The sequence below is a fragment of the Tachypleus tridentatus genome, chromosome 9 (genome assembly GCF_004210375.1).
Source record: "Tachypleus tridentatus isolate NWPU-2018 chromosome 9, ASM421037v1, whole genome shotgun sequence".
NCBI lineage: Eukaryota > Metazoa > Arthropoda > Merostomata > Xiphosura > Limulidae > Tachypleus > Tachypleus tridentatus.
The window spans coordinates 15,244,118-15,266,556 of record NC_134833.1 but is presented as its reverse complement, the minus strand read 5'-3'; the positions used below and the strand labels follow the sequence as shown (position 1 = coordinate 15,266,556).

Here is a 22,439-nt window from a genome sequence, read left to right as displayed (position 1 = left end):
CGGATCTGTCCAGATAAACTATATATAATTTACCATAGTCGTGATAAATCTCCGAAGTTAATAAATGTATGCGTCCGAAACAAATAGTTGCGCATATCATTGACCGCTCATATTATTAGACCTCTTTGTATTACAGCTCTAAATATATGTAATTTTAGGGAAATCACTGAATTATCTCTGATGCGAAAAGATCACGTTTGTTTAAGAATTTTACAAATAATTTAATAGAAATATAGGGATTTTTTAATTTTAAACTTGTTTCTATTTTACGTAAGATAAAGTGGGTAAACAAAGCTTTCGTGGCTTGAAAATATTCTATTTTCGATAACCATACACATATGAAGTAAGATTTGTCTGTACTTAAGCACGAAGTTGCAAAGTGGGCTATCTGTGCTCTGCCCACTAAGAGCATCGAAAACCAGTTTTTAACGCTGTAAGTTTGCAGACATACCGCTATACCACCATCGAAACCATTAAGATCTAACAGCGATTCATATCCATGTTAAATCAAGATAACACAATATAAGATTGTGGTAATATAATTGTGTGAAACATAATAGAACTTTAGTTCCACTTAGAAATGATTGGATTAAAAGAAAAGACGTGTTAAAAACCTTCTGGAACTTTCTAAGACAACTGTTAAACAATAGTTTGTTTTAATTTACTCACTGGTCTAATTAGATTAGGATCAAGAAGTGGAAATAAAACAAACCTTCTATCGACTTTGAATATTAAACAACGATAACACTGAGGTAGTTTGTTAAAGTCAGAGGGCGTCATTAACAAATAAACGTATGGTAAGAGTCTATCGTTTTCCATGTCATAGAAATCTTAAAAGAGTTGAATCACCAAATACCACGAAAAGATGCAGAGATGGTTGAACTGGTAATGTGATTTTCTTGAAACGTAAACCATTTCTGAGTTACTTACTTACGCATTTTACCGATAAGACCAGTTTCCGATTCCTCTCGGTGGTCACAGCAGATAGCTGTGAAAAATTAATAAACCTATTTAACGTAAAATTTTTTTACAATGCACGAACGAGAGGTTGCATATACCGCACGAAGTAAAAGAACAGGATAGCACAACAAAGTCCATAGATTTAATATATGTTACCGTTACCTGTTCGTACGTCCATCACATCGTTACAAGATTGTCACAAAGAATTAATTAAACTCTTATTCAAAGATAAAAAAAATCGTTTGCGTTGTTGCTGTACGATTTGGTTTGAATTTCGCGCAAAGCTAAACGAGGGCTATCTGCGCTAGCCATCCCTATTTTAGCAGTTAAAACTAGAGGGAAGGCAGCTAGTCATCACCACCCACCGCCAACTTTGGGCTACTCCTTTACCAACGAATAATGTGATTGGCCGTAACATTATAACGTCCCCACGGCTGAAAGAGCAAGCATTTTTGATGTAACGGGGATTCGAACCCCCGACCCTCGGATTACGAGCCGAACACCCTAATCACATCTAGTCAAGCTAGTCGAGAACTCCCGCTACCAACTCTTGGGCTACACTTTTACAAAAGAATGGTTTGATCCGTAGTTACATTATAACGTCCCAGTATTGAGAGGTCGAGCATGTTGGGTGTGACGGGGATTCGAACCCACGACCCTCAGAAAACGAGTTGAGTGCCTTAACCACCTGACCGTGTTGGTATGCGACACTTGTCATTTTTTTATCAATACAGAAACACAGATATAAAGGTGCACTTTAAAAAAGTGTGATGAAACGTATATTACTTTCTCGTTTTTTGAGTGGTAAAATGCAGATTGAAACACCTAATATAATTGTTGAGGTTAACCCTGACGGGTTAATATCTGTAATTACAAAGGTAACACAAGTAATCATGGTTTACTGTAGAGCGACAGAGGTTTAAAAAAATAATTGGAAAAACTGATTGTACGAAAACCCTCCTGATAGAATTTCAATAAACAACAATATATAAATGATTGTGAGTTTAAAATACTGTTACTTTATCTTTAGCCTTAAGCTCTAACCCTGCACGAATTCTTTGTTACCGAAAGAAAATGTTGAACCCAATCTACGATTCGATTTATCACTTGTCACTGAGTTACACCAGTTTCAGTAAAATTCAGTTCCCATCAGTAATCATGGAAGGACAACACGAAAAGACAGCTACGCTTCGTACAGGTTTGGAGAGCGTATTATACGTCTTGAACTGCATATTTATCAAGTCGTAGAATTGGATGGTAAGTGGTGAATCAAATAATCGATTGGACTTGACATCAATTCCTATTATCTTATTTGCTGAATAGTTCAGAAGGATAACGTATTAGAATCAGTGTTACATATTTGACTCTTACAATATAAATATAGGTTCACTCTGATGTGTAAAAGCACACAGAAATATTATATACATAATATTTTTTAAAAGTGGGTTCACTGAAGCATGTGAAAAGAACCAGTAATACCAAACATGGATAATATTATTATCCCCTGTTTTACCTGGTTAATCTCTTTTGATTATCCTATTTTGTGACACATTCCTTTCCTTGTTGTTTTATATAATTGCATCTTCTATTCTTAGTTATACATTTGTGATATAAATTCCCTCTTATGTCTTACTTTATGGCATCTTATTTATCTCTGTCACATCCTTTGCTTGTATCTTATCTAAAGTGCATCCTGTTTCTCTTTATCTATTGCTATTTCATTCTATTGCTAAATAGTTATATAGAAGAGAAACTCTTTATGTCACATCATCTCGTTCGTGTGTGGAAGGTTTATATTATGTTCGGTCATGTATAAAAGATGAGTAGCTTATTACTATTTTCTGTAGTCTTTCAATTCATCTGACATTCACCCACATCACCATCATGACGTTTATCATTTGAAAAGAATCTGCCGACCAGCGACAGAAAATCAAGACACCCTTCATTCATCAGTACTCTATTTTCACTAAGAAAGTTAGTTTCACCATTTCATATTAAATTAGGTTTTTAAGATTACCAATTGTTTTCTGACAACAGTAACGAATAGAAAGTACTAGCCTTAGAGCGTCATACAACGACCTCTAGCGTTATTTGTATACAATGCAGTGACAATACCTTAAAATCATTACTAAATTAAACCTTTTGTTGCCGCTGATAAATACGACAGGAGCGTTTTTCGTTATCTAAAACGACAATTATTACAAATATGCTAAAGTGAACATAAATATTTGATAAGACGCTTATAATAAATAAGATTTTCTTTAATCGTGACACATTACCACCAATGAAAATTACCCAAGTAACTGTGACATCTTTATCATATCTTGAGAAGAAAAAATATTCTGCACTTTCATTTTAATCCAATATATTGCTTATCAAATTAGCAACCAATAGCAAGTAATAGCAAGTAATAGAATTATAGAGACAAATAATTAATAAACTCATATATTTTCAAACTGACTTAAGTAGCTTATTAGTCCATCAAGGATTTACCTTCTAGGTATCATTCAAGTTGCTTTTCTTTGAACCTTCTCCAACAATTCAATGTCCTCTTTGAAGAAGGCAGCCAAAAACTGTATCCAGTACACTAAATGAATCCTTGCAAGTGATCTATACAGTGAAATAATAATAACCCTTATCTTGTATTCAGTATTTTTATGGATGCTACTTAAAATCGTATTAGTCCTATTGCTAGCTACAATACATTCTTTGGGTGACTGAAGTGATATTTCTATTATAACACCAACATATTTTCATCGACGCCAGCATTTAATGTATTATCATTAAAATTGTGACAATAATTTGAATTGTGAAAACCCACATATGTCACATTACATTTAGATAGTTAAACGTCATCTACCATTTATTGGCCAAATACAATAAATGATCTAAATCCCCCTGTAAGTCTGTAACATTTTTGGTACAGTTAACCACCACAAAAATCCATGATCTAAATCCCCCTGTAGGTCTGAAACATCTTTGGTACAGCTAACCACTATAAAAATCTATGATTTAAATCCCCCTATAGGTCTGTAACATCTTTGGTACAGTTAATCACTGTAAAGATCTATGATCTAAATCCCCCTATAGGTCTGTAACATCTTTGGTACAGTTAATCACTGTAAAGATCTATGATCTAAATCCCCCTGTAGGTCTGTAACATCTTTGGTACAGTTAACCACCACAAAAATATATGATCTAAATCCCCCTGTAGGTCTGTAACATCTTTGGTACAGTTAACCACCACAAAAATATATGATCTAAATCCCCCTGTAGGTCTGTAACATCTTTGGTACACTTAACCACCACAAAAATCTATAATCTAAATCCCCCTGTAGGCCTGTAACATCTTTGGTACAATTAACCACTGTAAAAATCTAAGATCTGAATCCCCCTGTTGGTCTGTAACATCTTTGGTACAGTTAACCACCACAAAAATCTATGATCTAAATCCACCTGTAGGTCTGTAACATCTTTGGTACAATTAATCACTGTAAAAATCTAAGATCTGAATCCCCTGTAGGTCTGTAACATCTTTGTTACAGCTGACCACCACAAAAATCTAAGATCTAAATCCCCCTGTAGGTCTGTAACATCTTTGTTACAGCTGACCACCACAAAAATCTTAACGTTATCTTCAAACTTCAAAATTTCGTTAGTCATTTTACAATTAATATAAATCACAAACCACAGAGAACCCAGCACAAAGCCATGAGGTACCACTTGTAAATATGATTCAGTCAGATATAATTCCATTTACTTTCCAGTTTAATAATATTTCTCTCATACGAAAAGATTTGATTTTTATAACAAGTCTTTTGTGAGGTACCTTATCAAATGTTTTCTGAACATCAGGGTAAACCAGATCCACAATATTTCCTTCATCAACTCTTGCAGCAACTTCCTCAAAGAATGCAGAAGATTTCTTAAATAAGATTTTCCATTAGTAGAACCATTGTGGTTCTTTGACACTGTCAACCTACTTTAAGAATATCTGTAATGCATTTTGAATCATGCTCTCTAAAACGTTTTCAGCTTCTGATGTAAGAGATAACATAATGTTTTGAAATAACATGAGACCCATTGGTTCACCACAGCTGTTCCATTTTCTAGATTAAACTAAATAAACTAAAAAAAAATCTTAAAGCCAACCCTAATTATTCATATATTACCAAGCTTCTCTAAAACTCACTTCAACTTACTGCATCCATAATATCTGAATACAACCCATTTCAAAGGTCAACCACCCTGTCAGAAAAATAAAATTGTCTTAGCTGAAGATGACTCATGCCCTGACAAAAACTGTGTCCTCTAGTTTACCAATCTCACTAATAGAGATGTAAATAGATAATACATCAACACTATCAGTTCCCTTTACAATCTTGTACACCTCAAGCTGATTCTCTTCAACTCTTCTTTTTTCAAGATAAAACATCAAGATTTATGTCTTTCCTCACATGACCACCACTCCACCTCAGATACCATTCCAGTTACCCATCTCTGAAGTCTTTCCAACAATTCAATGTCTTTCCTAAAGTGATGAACCCAAGACTAGACACAGTATTCCAAATGTTGCCTAAACAGTGACCCATACAATGAAATTATAACCTCCTTAGATTTGTATTCACTATTTCTGTAGTTAAAACCTATAATCCTGTTTACCCTACCTCTAGCAACAACACACGACTTGGATGACTGACCAACTATTACATCAAGATTCCTTTCATGACATTTTTAAGGTTATACCCATCCAAACTGGGTCCAGCGTGACCAGGTGATTAGGACACTCGACTCGTAATCTGAAAATCGGGAGTTTGAATACCCGTCACACCGAACATGCTCGTCCTTTCAGCTGTAGAGTCTTTATAACATGATGGGCAATCCCACTATTCATTGGTATAATAATGGCGGTGGGCTGTAATGACTAGCTGCCTTCCCTCTAATCTTACACTGCTAAATTAGGAACGGCTAGCGCAGTTAGTCCTCGTGAGGCTTTGTGCGAAAATTAATAAAACAAACAAACAACAGAAATAAGCCATTCAAATTGTGATGATGCATTATCTTGCATTTATCGTAATTAAAACCCATCTGTCATTTACTTCCGCAACTCAGTGAATAATATAAATCCTTCTGTAAATCAGCAGCAACTTCCTCACAGTTAGCAACATCCAAGAACTTAGTATCATCTGCAAACTTAGGTAATTTATTGACCATTCTGTCATCTATATTATTAGTGTAAATCCAAAAAAGCAAAGGTACTAAGACTGAGCCCTGAGGTACCTCACTAGTGATATTAATCCATTTTGACTAAACTCCATTTGTAACAACCCTCTACTTCCTTCCATCCAGCCACTTTTGTATCCAATTTACAAACATTACTTTAGATATTTCCTTACAGATCTTTTATGTGGCATCTTGTCAAATGCTTCCTGAACATACAGGTACAACAAACCTACACAATTACCCTCGTCTACATAAGCAGTAACATTTTCAAAGAATAGCAAAAGATTTGTAAGAAAAATTGTTTTTCTTAATGAAGCCATGTTCACTATCCAGTAAAATTCCAAACTTTGTTAAAAGACTTTGCAAAGCATCTTTTATCAAACTTTACAAAACTTTAACCACGACTGATGTAACGCTAATGGATATATAATTACTGATATAATTTTATCACCTCCTATGTAAAGAAGAGTTATATTAACCAACTTTCAATTCTTTATTCAAGGACTAACAACGAACAGTTGTAAGTAGTCACATATCCAATCTTTAACATCTTTCAAAACCATTGGGGGAAATATATTTGATCCAGGAGTCTTATTGTTTTCTAAAATTCCATATTATTTCTTAATCAGCTCAGAATAAATACATTTATCCACTTTCATCTCATTTTCATCTATCAGCAATTCCTTCAACTTTAACCTTCATTAGTAAAAACCGAAAACAGAAAAAACAATATTTAATAACCCAGCCATCTTATAATCATCATATTTTAGCTTTCCTCAAGGGTCTTACCTTAATTCTAACATATTCTCTTTTAATATGGTTAAAGAAATTCTTACTGTCAATTTTTACATTTTCAACCAACATTTTCTCACATATGGTTCTTGATGTTCTAATTTCTCCAGTTTTTTATTGTCTATAATTTTCTAAATCTCCTGTCATACTAGTCAATTCAGTGGTCTTTTTCAATTCAGGACATTTTTTTAAATTTTATCTGTTATGTACCAACCTGTTTTTTTACTTACAGCTATCCTTTTTTTTCTACAAGGAATATTCAAAGTTTTGTCTTTAAAAATGTTCACATACGATCAGTGTTTCCAAATTGTACAGCTGCCCAATTTATAACAGATAATTCTTGTTGCAACCCTTAAAAATTTGCTTTCAGGAAATTTGGCACGAAAATATATTATTTTATCACAATACGTAGCAAGACATCAAACCTAATAATGTAATGATCACTTGTGTCCAGATGTTCCCAGTTTCTGCCTTTTAGATCATCTCTACATTTGAAAATAACGATAAACCTAAAATAACATTGTTTTTAGTAGGATCCTTGACTAATGAGTAAAGAAAGTTATCTTGAACAGTTTACAAAAACCATTCTTTCTCATGATTTCATTTATAACATTTCTCAGTTTATATGGTTGTAATTAAAGTCACTCATAATTATGACTTCATTAACAGCTGAAATATTTAAAAAGTATCTAACTAATTTCATCAGTTTCATTTCTCTCACAAACTCCCACTAAACGTCTTTACCGTTTACATCACCAATATAAACGCAAACAGATTCAATCACCTTGTTGTTATCCTTGATATCCTAAACTTCAACAGGATGTTTCTCACATCCTACATATAAAGCCACTACTTCCCTCGTTTTGATACCATACTCCTATGGCCATCAAAATAATCTACAATTATCCATGTTCAAGTTACTTTCATTATATCAAATTCCACCTTTCCTCCCAGAACTCTAGAGTCATTTACTTTGTTTCTTGTACTTTTAGCATTACAATTGTGGTTTTTAAAGCCTACTGTTGGGACTACTTTTCTAATACCAATATTTTCACTTCATTTCCACCACTGTCTAGTCCTACTTTAAAACTTCCCTTAGAAGCGAAGTCATAACCCTTACAAGCGAAGTCATAACCCTTACAAGCAAACAACCCTAACTGGCCTATAATTGCCTGAACAATGTTTATTACCTACTTTAAATATTGTACTAACATTAACCAGTTTCCAGTCCATTAATTTCCTTCCACTAATCGATGACATAAACAAAATATTAGCTAGCGATTTACAAATAAATAGAATTATAAAGACCCAAGTAACAGAATTATAGAGACACAAAAAGAAGGCAGTACGGGTGGTATAGATTAACTACTGTATGACGTAAAGGGAAACATTCCTTATTGAAAACTTATTGTAGATTATTTGCTAATACCCAAAACAGTATTATCCCAATAGTTTACAATATTAACAAAAATTAAACTATAGTCAATTTAATTGTTTACTCTCGTACTTACAGTAACCTTATTTTCAACGTCACTTCCGTTTCGGGCAATTTTTATTAGCAAAAAAAAAGTTTAAAACGCATCTTTTTATTTTCTCGTACGGTATGATGACCCTGTGAACATTAAGAAACGTACGTTTAGAGTTTTATTATGGTTTGCCTTCTCCAGTCTCCAGTGGTTATATCAGTTAAAGAAAATAACTCAAAAAGAATTTTTGTAAAGATCATTCGAGTGTTATTTCTAAAAAATAATAAAACGGTCATTAATAAAGGATTAGGGCACATGATCGCCCTTTCAACCGTAGGTCGTTATAACACGCGGTCAATCCCAGTATTCAATTGTAGTAGTCCATGAGTAGCTACAATTCCTGTACTCCTACTTCTAACATAGTCCTTGACTAACCGTGTGCGTACAATTGAATAAAACTACACATTAATGGGGAAGTAACACTACCATGTTCAATTAACTTTAGATAACAGTTTATAACTGATGAACCGTGTGTTTTACAGCTGTTGCAACAGTTTTATGTACACGAATGTTTAGCAGACAAAACCCTCTGTATCTGAGAATCAGTTATCGGAATGTATTGTATCTGTCTAAAAAAAAACTTACTCTTTTGTTGGATTTCGCTCAAAGCTATTAATCCCTAATTTACCAGTAATAAACAAGAAGAAGACAGCAAATCAACACCGCCTACCGCCAACTCTTGGGCTACTCTTTTACCAACGAATAGTGGGATTGACCGTCACATTATAACGCCCCCACGGCTGAAAGGGCGAGCGTGTTTGGCACGACGAGGATGCGAACCCGCGACCCTCAGATTACGAGTCGCACGCCTTAACACGCTTGGCCATGCCGGGCCAGTTATTTAAGTACAATATAGTTTCTGTCAGTGAAACTGTATTGTTATCCATGTGAGCGAAACTTTTCGAGTACGTGGTAATATAATGTGTGTAACTGTTTATAGTCAACGTATTCTTTCGAATAAATTTTATTATGAATAATACGCTACATTCGGTTCGTTCCTTCTTGAGCCTGAGTGTACGCTCACAATGTGTGTTAAAGTATAACTCGTTAAACATTCTTATCTCTCCAACAAATGTCTAAACTTATCCTTAAACGAATTATAAACATGTTAAATGTTAACAATAAAAAGGCAAACTATTGTTCTTGATTAATATTAAATTCATTATTGGATTTTCGTAGATTGAACAGTATTGTTACTGCCGTAATCGAATAAGTAATTTCACGAAGTTCTAGACAACATTAGTCCAAGAAGTGTTGATAAAAATGAAATAACCCGAGAGCTTTCCAAAGGTGGATCTTTCTTCTTACTGAGTAAGTACAAATAAGTAAAGTCCGTGTTCGTATGTGTTACACTCACTGGTTTGGTTATTTTAAGTTATGAAATCCTTCGTTATAACAGAAGTAGCTACAAAAACATCGCTCATGGAACATCAGTTCTTCTAAGTTTTTCCAGTTTTGTTTTCTTTAGCTATTTATGAGAAGTCACATGACATTTTTTTTGGGCTGGGGTTATTAAATCTTTCTTGTTATTTTTGTTTTTACTCAAATTTTATTAGAGCAATAAAAAGGGGGGGGAAACATCACCATAGTAATTACTGACCCTGGATTGTTGATTACCAGCAGAACTCCTAGACGTATAAAACTGGATTTTCTCGTTGGAAGGTCAAAGATGGACAGCAAATCTATCGTTGAAAGGTCAAAGATGGACAACAAATCTAAATTAAATTTATCATCTAATAACGAATGTCGAAAGTTTCGTTACAAGAAAATTGGACTTCTCTCGAGAAAAAGACCACAAACCAGTGTATTATTGTCCATAGTGCTTACCTCCTTCTAGTGCTAATTTGTTAGTGTGTTATTGTTACTGTGTCGGTTCCTTAATCACAAGGTTCTAATGGAAATTCATTATACATACAATTTGTGTATCATGTTATTGTTTAATAAATGCAATATTTACACGAATAAGTAATATTTTATAAACAGAAGAGCTAAAAACCTCAAATCGCACAGCTACGTGTCTGCAGACTTACAACCCTAGAAACTGGGTTTCAATACCCGTGGTGGCCAGAGCACAGATGACCCATTGTGCAGTTCTGTACTTAATTTCAACCACGCAAACTGAGCAGGAAAGCGTCTAATGTTATTCACAACGACATTATTTCCGACTTATTCACTGCCGATTATCGAAATCCAATTTTTACTGTTATAAGTCCAGAATAAGTTAATGAATCTCGCTGACATAGTGTGGTTGGAATACAGTTTTACAGACACAGTAAATGACGCAACATTTTAACAATAACAAATGTTTAACTCTATTATTGTTATGACAAATATAATTAACCACAATTCGTTTCATCGGTAAAAGAAGTTCACACCATAACAATAACTATTCTAACAAATATCTTATACAAATACATCTGCAGCCACACTTGTGTTTGTTGCATCACATCCGACTTGGTGAGCTCTGATTGTTAGACTGTGGATGTGACGGACATAGTGTGGTTGAAATACTATTATAAACGTTTCCCTTAAGGTGAAAAAAAGCTACAAAGAGCCAAAAAACGAATATTAAAAAGTCGAATAACGTGAATACGATCTCTTATAAGAATAGATAGCTTACATTATAAGGAATATTCCCATATGTGTAGCTGATACTTCGATGAAGAATTTAAAAAAAATCGATACATAATTACAACTTGGACACTGTTAAGCCTAATTGTAAAACAATATGTAACCACAGTACCAAAAACTTACTGGTTTTATCAAACCATCAGAGGCTAAGCCTAACAGTTAAGGTTTTGTGGATAAGTACTTCTGAACATATAAATGCAGAACAAAAATGTTTTTCAACTAATCAGACTTATTTTCAATTGACTCAATCAAACCTTATCTTTGAATCAAATAATTGTTATATCTATTCTGAGACGACAGACCTCTGTGAGTGGTTGTCATGTCAGGACGCCTACTTCTTGTCATTACAGACGAACAGTGAAATATATGTTCAACCCACTTAAAAAGAAGTAATAATAAAAAAATAAAAACGACAAACTTTTGCATTGTTTGAACACTAAGCCTGCACTGTCTTCAGAATCGAACTGTTTGTCAGTTACTTCCTTCTTTAATACAATTACTGAACATGACTGGAAGGCGCTGATTTACTTCGGCATAAGTGTATTTTCTTTAAAGAACCTAGGCAAGTGTTGTAGCAATAAAAATACGTGCAATTAAAGAAAAAATGGCTTTAACTGAAAATTCAAAATATATAAAATAAGGTTTGATTTGAGAAGATCATAACTCGTTAACATGAGTGTCATTTAACTTGTACTGAAAAGAACAACAATAGACCAAGGTTGAAGTACAATTCACTGAATTCGATATATAATAACATCTAATCGGAATAATGAACCCTGACTGTTAAAAGACGTATGTAAATATTATTGAAACAAATATTAAAATTATTCGTTAAAACTATCTTTACGTAACAGAAACCAAACGTAAAATGTGATTCGAAAAAAACATATTTTTTCATTCTCTTAATTATTTATACATGTGCAAATTTATATTAGCGCCACCCGCTAGTACAGCGGTATGGCTGCAGATTTATAACTCTAAACTCAGGGGTTCGAGTCCCATTGGTAGGCTCCGCAGATAGCCTGATGTTGCTTTGCTTTAAGAAAACACACACACATATAAATTTCAAACTGTTACCCACAAACAAATGTGTTTTTTTTTCAAAACTGGTCCTATAATGATATTAATGAGGGCTATAAAAATACCCTTGGTTCTATCACAAACACACTTATTATTTTTAATGACTTTAAACACGTGTAGTTTCGATCTTTTAATAATTTTTCCAGACTATGTCTAATTCTCTGCCCTTGCAGTTTTGTACAATTTGTTGATTTTCAATTTGCAGAGCAGTTCATATCAAAAGGTGATAAGTCGTCTCAAGACAAGTTAACACCAAGTGGAACTGAAAGGAAACAAATATAATTATTTCAGTAAGTAGAGTCATAAATATTTTTTGTTATATGATAATAGTTACTTACACAGCACTAATGTAAAGATCACCAAGCCCCTCGCTAGTACAGCGGTAAGTCTACTGATTTACAACACTAAAATTTGGGGTTCGATTTCCCTGGATGGACTCAGCAGATAGCGCGATGTGGCTTTACTATACGAAAACACACACACAAGATCATCAAAAATGTAAGAGCAAGTAGAACCACCCTAGTCTTTGTATACCCTAACGTCACATTCCATAATGTTAGAGCAAGTATAACCACCCTAGTCTTGTGTACCCTAACGTCACATTCCATAACTAACTGAAATAAATAAATAAATTTTGCGAAACCAAGCTTGATTGACAACGAGACAGATGGCGGTAAATTCCTTTGTGAGCCAATCAAAATAACGATCATTCATGAAATGAATTCGTGGCGTATCTATGGAATAAATACAGGTGAAAACCAGTTATATTAACAGCTTCTAATACGTAGAAAATATAACGCTTTTCGGTAACAATAGCTTTTATTTCATGTTGCTTAGCAACAAAAGATATACACTAATTTTGTTGTTATTGTATGTACTGGAAGTATAAAAGCTTATGTATACACAATTAAACTGGAAATATATATGTTGCTCTTTTTTAATTTAGAGTCTCGGTTGATTAAATAGGTTTGTTTTTATAATAAACTTTGGTGATGTAACAAAATAGCTTAATTAGGAAATAATTTACGTTTAAATATAATCGATATTTTTGTTTCATGATAAATGTTATGCGCTTGGCTCTACTTTAGGTGATCTAACGCTACGTCTTTACTTTAGGTTTGTTATAACAACATTCACTGCACTTATAAGGTTTCACGGCCCCCTTTGAAATCGTAATGGACAGATAGTAATAGAACTACTCTATCTGGATAAATTAATTTTGTTTTTATGGTTATCATATCGTCTACAGACAGCTCACTTTTGGTTCATTGTGATATACAAAAAATACACGTTTCGAATGAATTAGTTTCTAAAACATGTTGGTTTGTTTTATCTTAAAACATTTTATTGTGAGAAATTAAATATGATAGTTTGTAAGTAAGGTTGCATTTGTTTCAGTTGACTACATTTTATGAAGATAATTTTTGATAATAATAGAAGAAACAAGTAAAGCATATTACCGATCTTCGATATACAAAATTGAGATTTCATAATTTGTTGAATTTTGTGCAAAGCTGGTCGAAGGCTGTATACTCTTCTTTTGTAGAGATAAAATAAAGCGAAAACAGCTACTGAAGACCAACTAACCTTTAAGCTACTCTAAGCCAATAATAAGATTTGACTGTTGCTCTTATAACGGATTCATAGCTGCAGTACGCAGAGTGAGCTTAATTCATTATGGTAATAGGGCGCAACTCAAGGAACCTCGGATTCATAGTCCAGCTAATCACGCTACTCACACATGCACATAAATATAGATAGACTGAATACGATATACGTTTTATGCCTCACCACGTCGATACAGTCCATGACGTCATCTTTAATCATGCTATACTCGAAGACTGCACACCTTAACTATACTCTTGTTCCACAGTTTCTTTTGCAAAAGTCTCCATAATAAAATATTCTTGTAAAAAACACACCTTTCTTCTCTTTAGGATTTCGTATTTCCATAATCAGTTTAGAGTACAAGCCATTTCTGTAATCCATCTAGTGGACAAGGCATTTCCATAATCCATGTAGCGTAAAGGCCGGTGATTTCCCAACGTTCTTTTCAATAGTCACGTGGCACAAACGTATGTAGATTAAGTGATCAGTTTGACTTCACGTGAAAAGCATAAATACCCGTTTTATTCTCCAGGAGGTAAAACAAGAGACGGTTGAATAAAGTTGTTGTGTAGCGGAAGTGACGTGTGTTGTCTTCAGATCGATATCCGTTTTGATTATGTTATGTGCTGTTGTCGAGATTAGGTGTGCTGATTTTTAGACTAAATATTGTACTAGTGTTATCGGCTTCTCACCTGTAACAAAACATCGCGATTTGTTTACTACACATAAGGTACGACTTGTTGGAAGAATATTTTTCGGTAATCCTGGTGCCTCAAATCGATACATATTAGTTTTCTAATGATATTACATATGAGAGATGTAACCGTTTTTGAAGTTGTAAATTCCTGATCTAACCTGATTTTTATGAATGTTTTTCATCACAGAGGGTTGTTATGTATTCTATCCAAATTCAATATATGTTTGGTAACATCATCACCTACGTAATTTAGAACAATATTAAAACAATCCTGAGGTTTCACGTCACTTATGGTTGTCATATGACATAATGACTTACATATCGAAAATCACTCTTAATATAACCGAGGCCCGGCATGGCCAAGCGTGTTAAGGCGTGCGACTCGTAATCTGAGGGTCGCGGGTTCGCATCCCCATCGCGCCAAACATCCTCGCCCTTTCAGCCGTGTGGGCGTTATAATGTGACGGTCAATCCCACTATTCGTTGGTAAAAGAGTAGCCCAAGAGTTGGCGGTGGGTGATGATGACTAGCTGCTTTCCCTCTAGTCTTACACTGCTAAATTAGGGACGGCTAGCACAAATAGCCCTCGAGTAGCTTTGTGCGAAATTAAAAAAAAAACAAACAAAAAATATAACCGATTCGATCCTCTATATAGGTGGTAAGTTAAAAATAATTATCGTACACTTATCTGATCTTCTCAATAACTAGAAGTTAGAGGGACTCTTTTTTTGGAGGTACAGATACAGTGATTTGTTGTGGTGAGGTTAAAGTTTGAATAACAATAAAGAACTGTATTCACTGAAGATGAGGAACTGGATGCCTAGTGACTGAAAGATTGACTTCTAAAGTATGATTAAATAAAGTAAATAATATAATTAATCTGTAACTAATTAATGAATAAAAATGTAATTAAATATAAAATAGTGTAATAGAAGGAAACAGATAATGACGCGATAAGTAGCATATTTGTTTGTTTTAGAGCAAAACCACATTGGACAATCTGCTGAATCAACTTCTGGGAATCTCACTTAGATTTTAACATTGTAAGCCCTTAGGCTTACAATAATAAGACTGAAGTATATGAGTTATAAATACGAGATGACCATGGTCAGTCTTTATTTCTTCCAGATAAACTACAGTGTTTATTTCTTTCAGATAAAACTACATACGTTCTTTCTCAGAATAGAAAAGAATCTTCTAAAACAGTCATTGAAACTGCGTTTATGATTCACATCGGGAAACTGAATAAAGCCTCCTTTCAACCATAGGGGTTATAATGTGACGGTCAATACCACTATTCGTCGGTGAAAGAGTAGCCCAAATTGTGCAACACTCTTGTGCAAATTAATTGAAACAAATGGTGACATGGAGGAATGTTTGGGGACTCAAACGTTAGAAACTGGGTTTCGATACCCGTGGTGTGTAGAACACAAATAGCTAAGGTAGCTTTGTACTGAACTACAAACAAACAAGTAAAATTGGATCAGAATGGTTTTGAAAAAACCCTATTCCACAAGTAACAAACAAAAGAATGATGCAGGGATCCAGTATGTACAGAAACAAGGCAGACATGAATACTGAAAACCGTTAAAAAAAGTTCTTATAAGGAATCAAATATTTAAAAAAAACACATTTATATACATCTAAATATTAAATTTATTTTCTTTGCTTGAATTCATGTTTGAACGAAATGCATTAAACAGAATAATGCTATAAAGTCTTACAATGGCTAATTTACATAAGCTTTTAACATTTATGGGGTGACTACTTATGTAGGAACCTTTGTGTGGTTTTGTGTATTTATCTTAACATTGGTTCTGTATTTTTTTGGTATTGTCATCCATAAATTATCCACATTAAAACGTTTTTATTTATTGAGATCCATCTTCTTCAAACAATATGATTTAATGAATGGCAATCGTTATAAAAGGGCCATCTTCAACGTGGTGTAAAAATTGTCTTAATGGTCATTATGTGTTGAAATTAGTAAAAAAAGCTCTACAGGTTTTGCAGTACACAAGTTGAAATGCAACAGTTTGGTGTCCCTGACATCACAACAATTGCAAATATTAGTAAGCTGGTTTTTCTGACGAAAGAATCAGAATAATCAGTGAAACATTCAGCTTTTACTTAAAGCAGTTTTTGACTAATCTAAAAGTCGTAATAGTTTTTTTTAAAACTTCAAAACCGAAATTAGGTTGTGTTTGTTTTTCTTCATAAATGTCTCTTAGATCTTATATTGTTAGGAGAAATTCGATAATATGATGCGTAACACGTAATATGTGGCCGCCATTTTTTACAGGCCCATACTGAGAATTACTGTAATTATGAAGTTATGATCAAAAATGTTTCAAAGGTATTCTCTACAAGTAAAAAGTAAATGGCTTTGAAACAGAACACTTCGGGATGAACTCTGTAACTGACCTCGCTAGACATTGAAAAAACCTAAAAGTTTGTAGATACGAACAGACACAAATTATTGTTTTATATTTTAAGCACAAAAGTAAAATCAGCTCATGGCTATTTCTTTAAAAAAGTGAACCAACCATAGGGTAAAAAAACAGTGGTTATATTACTAGAAATATTTTTAATGACCTTTACTGGTAACATCCAGTTTTATGTTAAAATGAGTCCTGGAACAAAAATTGAACCTGGTTTTAAGCAAGATAGTTGAGAAACGAAGTTAATAGTTTTAAGTTTATTTAAACCCTTTTCTTAAGACCATAGTTTCGAAATGAAGAGCTAATGATACTTTGATATTTCATTTTGAAATAGTCTGAAGTCCTCATTAACTGCATTTGCTGGAACTTAGGAATAGATATAGGTATTGATATTTCTGATATAGATATCCATAAGATTCGTGCTCATCGGGGTGGGGACAAATCATTCAGATTTCTACAATAACTTTATACATCGCTTATAGGTTACAGAGTAAACTTCAGTTTTAGAGTTCCCAGTTTTCAACACCGAAACGCTTATACCCAATACAACGGGCTCGGCATGGCTAAGTGGTTAAGGCTCTCGACTCGTAATCTGAGAGTTATGGGTTCGAATTTCTGTCACATCAAACATGCTCACCCTTTCAACCATAGGGGGTGACAATGTGACGGTCAACCCCACTATTCGTCTGTGAAAGAGTAGCCCAAGAGTTGGCGGTAGCTGGTGATGACCACACTCTTGTGCAAATTAATTGAAACAAATGGTCATTTTACAATATTTTCAGCATGGCGGCCGGTGTAGGCTCGCTGGACCAAGTGATTTCCTTTAATAGTCATTTTTTCACACAAACGGCGTCATTAGCTGTGTTTTGCAGTACGGTCGATCTATTTTTGGGATATATGACGAAATTTTGAGAAATATTACGTCATTTGAAATTGCGTTAGAAGGGCAAGGAGACCAGTCAAAAAACAACTTCTTACCAACTCAATGAAAAAAACGGTATCAATGAGTCTGAAATACAAGAACTGGATGCAAGAACAATGGAAAAAGCTGTTATTCAGTGACGAGACTCATTTCTTCGTACAGGGTCAAAGAAGTCTGCATGTTCTCAGATCTCCGAGTGAGAAACTTCGAGAATCTCACATCAATCAGTTCATAAAACATCCCTTGAAGAAGATGTTTTGGGGATTTTTCAGCTACTATGGCGTCGGAGGCTTACATATCGTAGAAGGTATGATGCGAGGACCACAGTACATCGAAGTTTTGCAGAGAAGAGTCGTTCCAGAATTGAAAAAGAGGTTTCCAGATAGATCTGGCAATTTTCAGCAAGATTTGGCTCCGTGCCACACATCTAAACTTGTGAACAATTTTATAACTACAACGCAAATAAAGGTGCTGGACTGGCCTGGAAACTCTCCGGACTTAAGTCCTATTGAAAATCTTTGGGCGATTTGTAAAGAAAGACTTCGGGGAAAAGACTGTACTTGGAAAGATAAGCTAATTGAGGCCATAATTAAGGTGTAGTACCGCGATCCAAAAATTAGTAAAGATTGCAGTCAACTCGTGGACTCGATGCCAAAGCGGATTAATGATCTTCCGAAACATAAAGGCGGTCATATCATGTATTAATTTGTGAGTAATGTTTGGATTCTCAGAAATAAAACGCAAAAAATTGAAAAAAATCGTAGTTTTCCGTCTTGTTTCAATTAATTTGCACAATGGTGTAGCTGCCTTCTCTCTAGTCTTACACTGCTAAATTAAGGACGACTAGCGCAAATAGCCCTCGTGTAGCTTTGCGTGAAATTCAAAACAAACCTAATCCAAGACACGATAGTTATTTATGGTCAAGAGTTTTATTGGTTCTGCTTTCACTAAACTGAAAGTTTTATATCTTAATCCGTCACAATGTACCCTGATTGGACAGCAGTAAGTGAGTCTACAAACTTCCAAAGCTACAATTTGTATTTTGTTTTCCCACAGTGGTCACAGCAGATAAACCAAATGTGGCTATGCTATAAGAAAACAAACGAACAAACAATTCATCACATAGCAAAATACCATGTATTACTGAATAACAAAACTTCTAAAAAGAAGAGAAAAACAGTTGAAAATATCGTAATGTGTCTTATGCTAGTTATTTATATTTATTTATCTAATGATAGTTATTTATATTTATGTGTCTAATGATAGTTATTTATATTTATGTGTCTTCTGTTAGTTATTTATATTTATGTGTCTTATGTTAGTTATTTATATTTAAAAAATATAAAAAAATAATTCCTCTATTCTAGCGTTTAAGAATTAGGAATAGCTAGCGCCGATAGCTCTAAAATAGCTACAAGCAGAATCTGTCAAGAATTCTTTTTTCTGTTCTGAAAGCGTATGTGAAGGATTTCTTATCGTTGAAACCTTAATCGAAGCCTGAGTTCTTTTCGTTTTGTATGATATAAATGTCTTGACATTATTGTTACGTTAAATGTTTTACAAGGATATCTCCTCTTTCGTTTTATTGTTGTCGTCTTTTTCTGTCACTTGGAAACATTAGCGTTGTTTACAGTTAAATCGATCAGTGGGTGTCACTGACGTAGTAATGTATGCGAAGAGTACTTCAAATATTTGAAAAGTGCAACATCACGTTTCTATGGAAACTAATAAAACTTGACGTTTTTGGATGAGACAAGTCGATAGGTTTTTGTTTTATTTCTCTCTTCTTACACAGCCTCACTACGGAAACCGAAAAAAATGTTACTAGTACTGATAATCCTGTGAACAGGCCGATTCGGAAGATTGGAACTGAAACACGTATATATGAATTAACTCCTGATTTTAATGTTAAAGGATGCATGATGTATATACGAAATACTCATTTATCTTTTTGTATTTTATCCATGACAGCTCTGTAATGACAAACATAATTTAATGCTTGATTCGTATGCAGTTTAAAAAAATACAACAGCGACAAAAAGAAACTCTTCCAAGCTGTCGTTATGCGCGTGAATGAACACTGCAGTAAACAGAAAATATTAACTGATCTCAATCCTTCCCGTTGCATCAAATCATCGGGTTCAACCAGAACTGGCGGCGTTGTCTGACTGCTTTCCTTCTAGTCTGTCAGATCCACGTTAGAGACGAAGAGCGTAGGTTGTTTTTTTGCGTAGCTTTACGCGTATAATGGAAACAGAGAGACAAATATTTTTCCCTCCTTAAATTTCGGCTTCCCAACATGTCTATAAACTTTACCACGTCTACACTGCCTAAAGTATACTTGAAACACGAGAGTACGAACGTCTTATATACCAGGATAATTGTCTCGGTTCGTACTAATATGAGAGAATAAATATATACCATAAGCTAGGATAATAGTTCTGTTTACTGCCTGCTTAAACGTGTATGAAACTGTGCAGGAGAACATGGAATAAGTCAAGGTCTGTATATGATAAAATTCTAATAGCAATGGTTAGGAATTTCATAGAGAAATATTCTCAGCGAATTTTGAGATACAATAATCTGTTTCGCATAGTCGTGTTTTTCGAAGAGCCACACGAAAATCCCTTTCTCGTGTTGGTGGGTGTCGCTGGCTACCTAGTTTGTTTGTTTGTTTGTTTGTTTTTGGAATTTCGCACAAAGCTACTCGAGAGCTATCTGTGCTAACCGTCCCTAATTTAGCAGTGTAAGACTAAAGGGAAGGCAGCTAGTCATCACCACCCACCGCCAACTCTTAAGCGACTCTTTTACCAACGAATAGTGGGATTGACCGTCACGTTATAACGCCCCTACGGCTGAAAGAACGAGCATGTTTGGCGCGACCGGGATGCAAACCTGAGACCCTCAGATTACAAGTCGCACATCTTAACACGCTTGGCCATGCCGGGCCTGGCTACCTAGTTTCCATCTAATCTATATTCCATAATTAAGAATGACTAACATAACCGTTCAGATAAATTTCACACACGAAGCAATGCAAGCTGAATGTTTGTTTTTTAATACATCACAAATACAATAAAAGAAATATTTCTATAAATACTCGTAACCTCAGAAGGTCGAAACGTTGCTTTGTACTTTATTTTAATTAAAGTTGTACTGCTCTTCCTTCACTTTAAAATAAGACGGCTACACAGACATACCCTTTAGTTGCTTGTCACAAAACTCTAGCAACGTCTTATTGAAGTTTGAACAGCTGGACAAAACAATCTGTTGACTTTCTTTACTTCTGAGATCTGAAACTTTGTTCAATAGTTTATACCTTGATATTACCTTGATGTTACACAGGAAGATACTACAGCTATATATACCTTGATATTACCTTGTTGTTATACAGAGAAGATAATACAGCTATACATACTTTGATATTACCTTGATGTTATACAGGTAAGATACTACAGCTATATATACCTTGTTTTACCTTGCTGTTATACAGAGAAGATACTACAGCTATATATACCTTGATATTACCTTGTTTTTATACAGAGAAGATACTACAGCTATATATACCTTGGTATTACCTTGCTGTTATACATAGAAGATACCACAGCTATATATACCTTGATATTACCTTGCTGTTATACAGAGAAGATACTACAGCTATATATACCTTGATATTACCTTGCTGTTATACATAGAAGATACCACAGCTATATATATACCTTGATATTACCTTGCTATTATACAGAGAAGATACCACAGCTATATATTCCTTGGTATTACCTTGCTGTTATACATAGAAGATACTACAGCTATATATACCTTGATATTACCTTGCTGTTATACAGAGAAGATACTACAGCTATATATACCTTGATATTACCTTGCTGTTATACATAGAAGATACCACAGCTATATATATACCTTGATATTACCTTGCTGTTATACAGAGAAGATACCACAGCTATATATACCTTGGTATTACCTTGTTTTTATACATAGAAGATACTACAGCTATATATACCTTGGTATTACCTTGCTGTTATACATAGAAGATACCACAGCTATATATATACCTTGATATTACCTTGCTGTTACCTTGAGAAGATACCACAGCTATATATTCTTGGTGAAGATACCACAGCTATATATATACCTTGATTTACCTTGCTGTTATACATAGAAGATACCACAGCTATATATACCTTGATATTACCTTGCTGTTATACAGAAGATACTACAGCTATACTACCTTGCTGTTATACATAGAAGATACTATATATATACCTTGATATTACCTTGCTGTTATACAGAGATAGATACCACAGCTATATATACGTTGGTATTACCTTGTTTTTATACATAGAAGATACTACAGCTATATATACCTTGGTATTACCTTGCTGTTATACATAGAAGATACCACAGCTATATATATACCTTGATATTACCTTGCTGTTATACAGAGAAGATACCACAGCTATATATACCTTGGTATTACCTTGCTGTTATACATAGAAGATACCTACAGCTATATATACCTTGATATTACCTTGCTGTTA

General features: G+C 34.2%; 1 protein-coding gene across 11 annotated transcripts in view; it reads left to right on the top strand.

Moving 5' to 3' along the window:
• LOC143224773 (somatostatin receptor type 5-like) overlaps window positions 1-22,439 on the top strand; it is a 76,926-nt gene that overhangs the window by 4,501 nt on the left and 49,986 nt on the right. For 4 of the 11 annotated variants that reach the window (XM_076453058.1, XM_076453052.1, XM_076453057.1 and 1 more), the window contains exon 2: window positions 12,418-12,502. The exons of 4 other annotated variants lie outside the window; for them this stretch is intronic. The gene's annotated coding sequence lies outside the window, so the exon portion shown is untranslated. Of the gene's footprint in view, window positions 1-9,680; window positions 9,813-12,417; window positions 12,503-22,439 lie in introns of all 11 variants that reach the window. 3 more of the 11 variants (XM_076453060.1, XM_076453055.1, XM_076453053.1) reach the window with 1 other exon arrangement.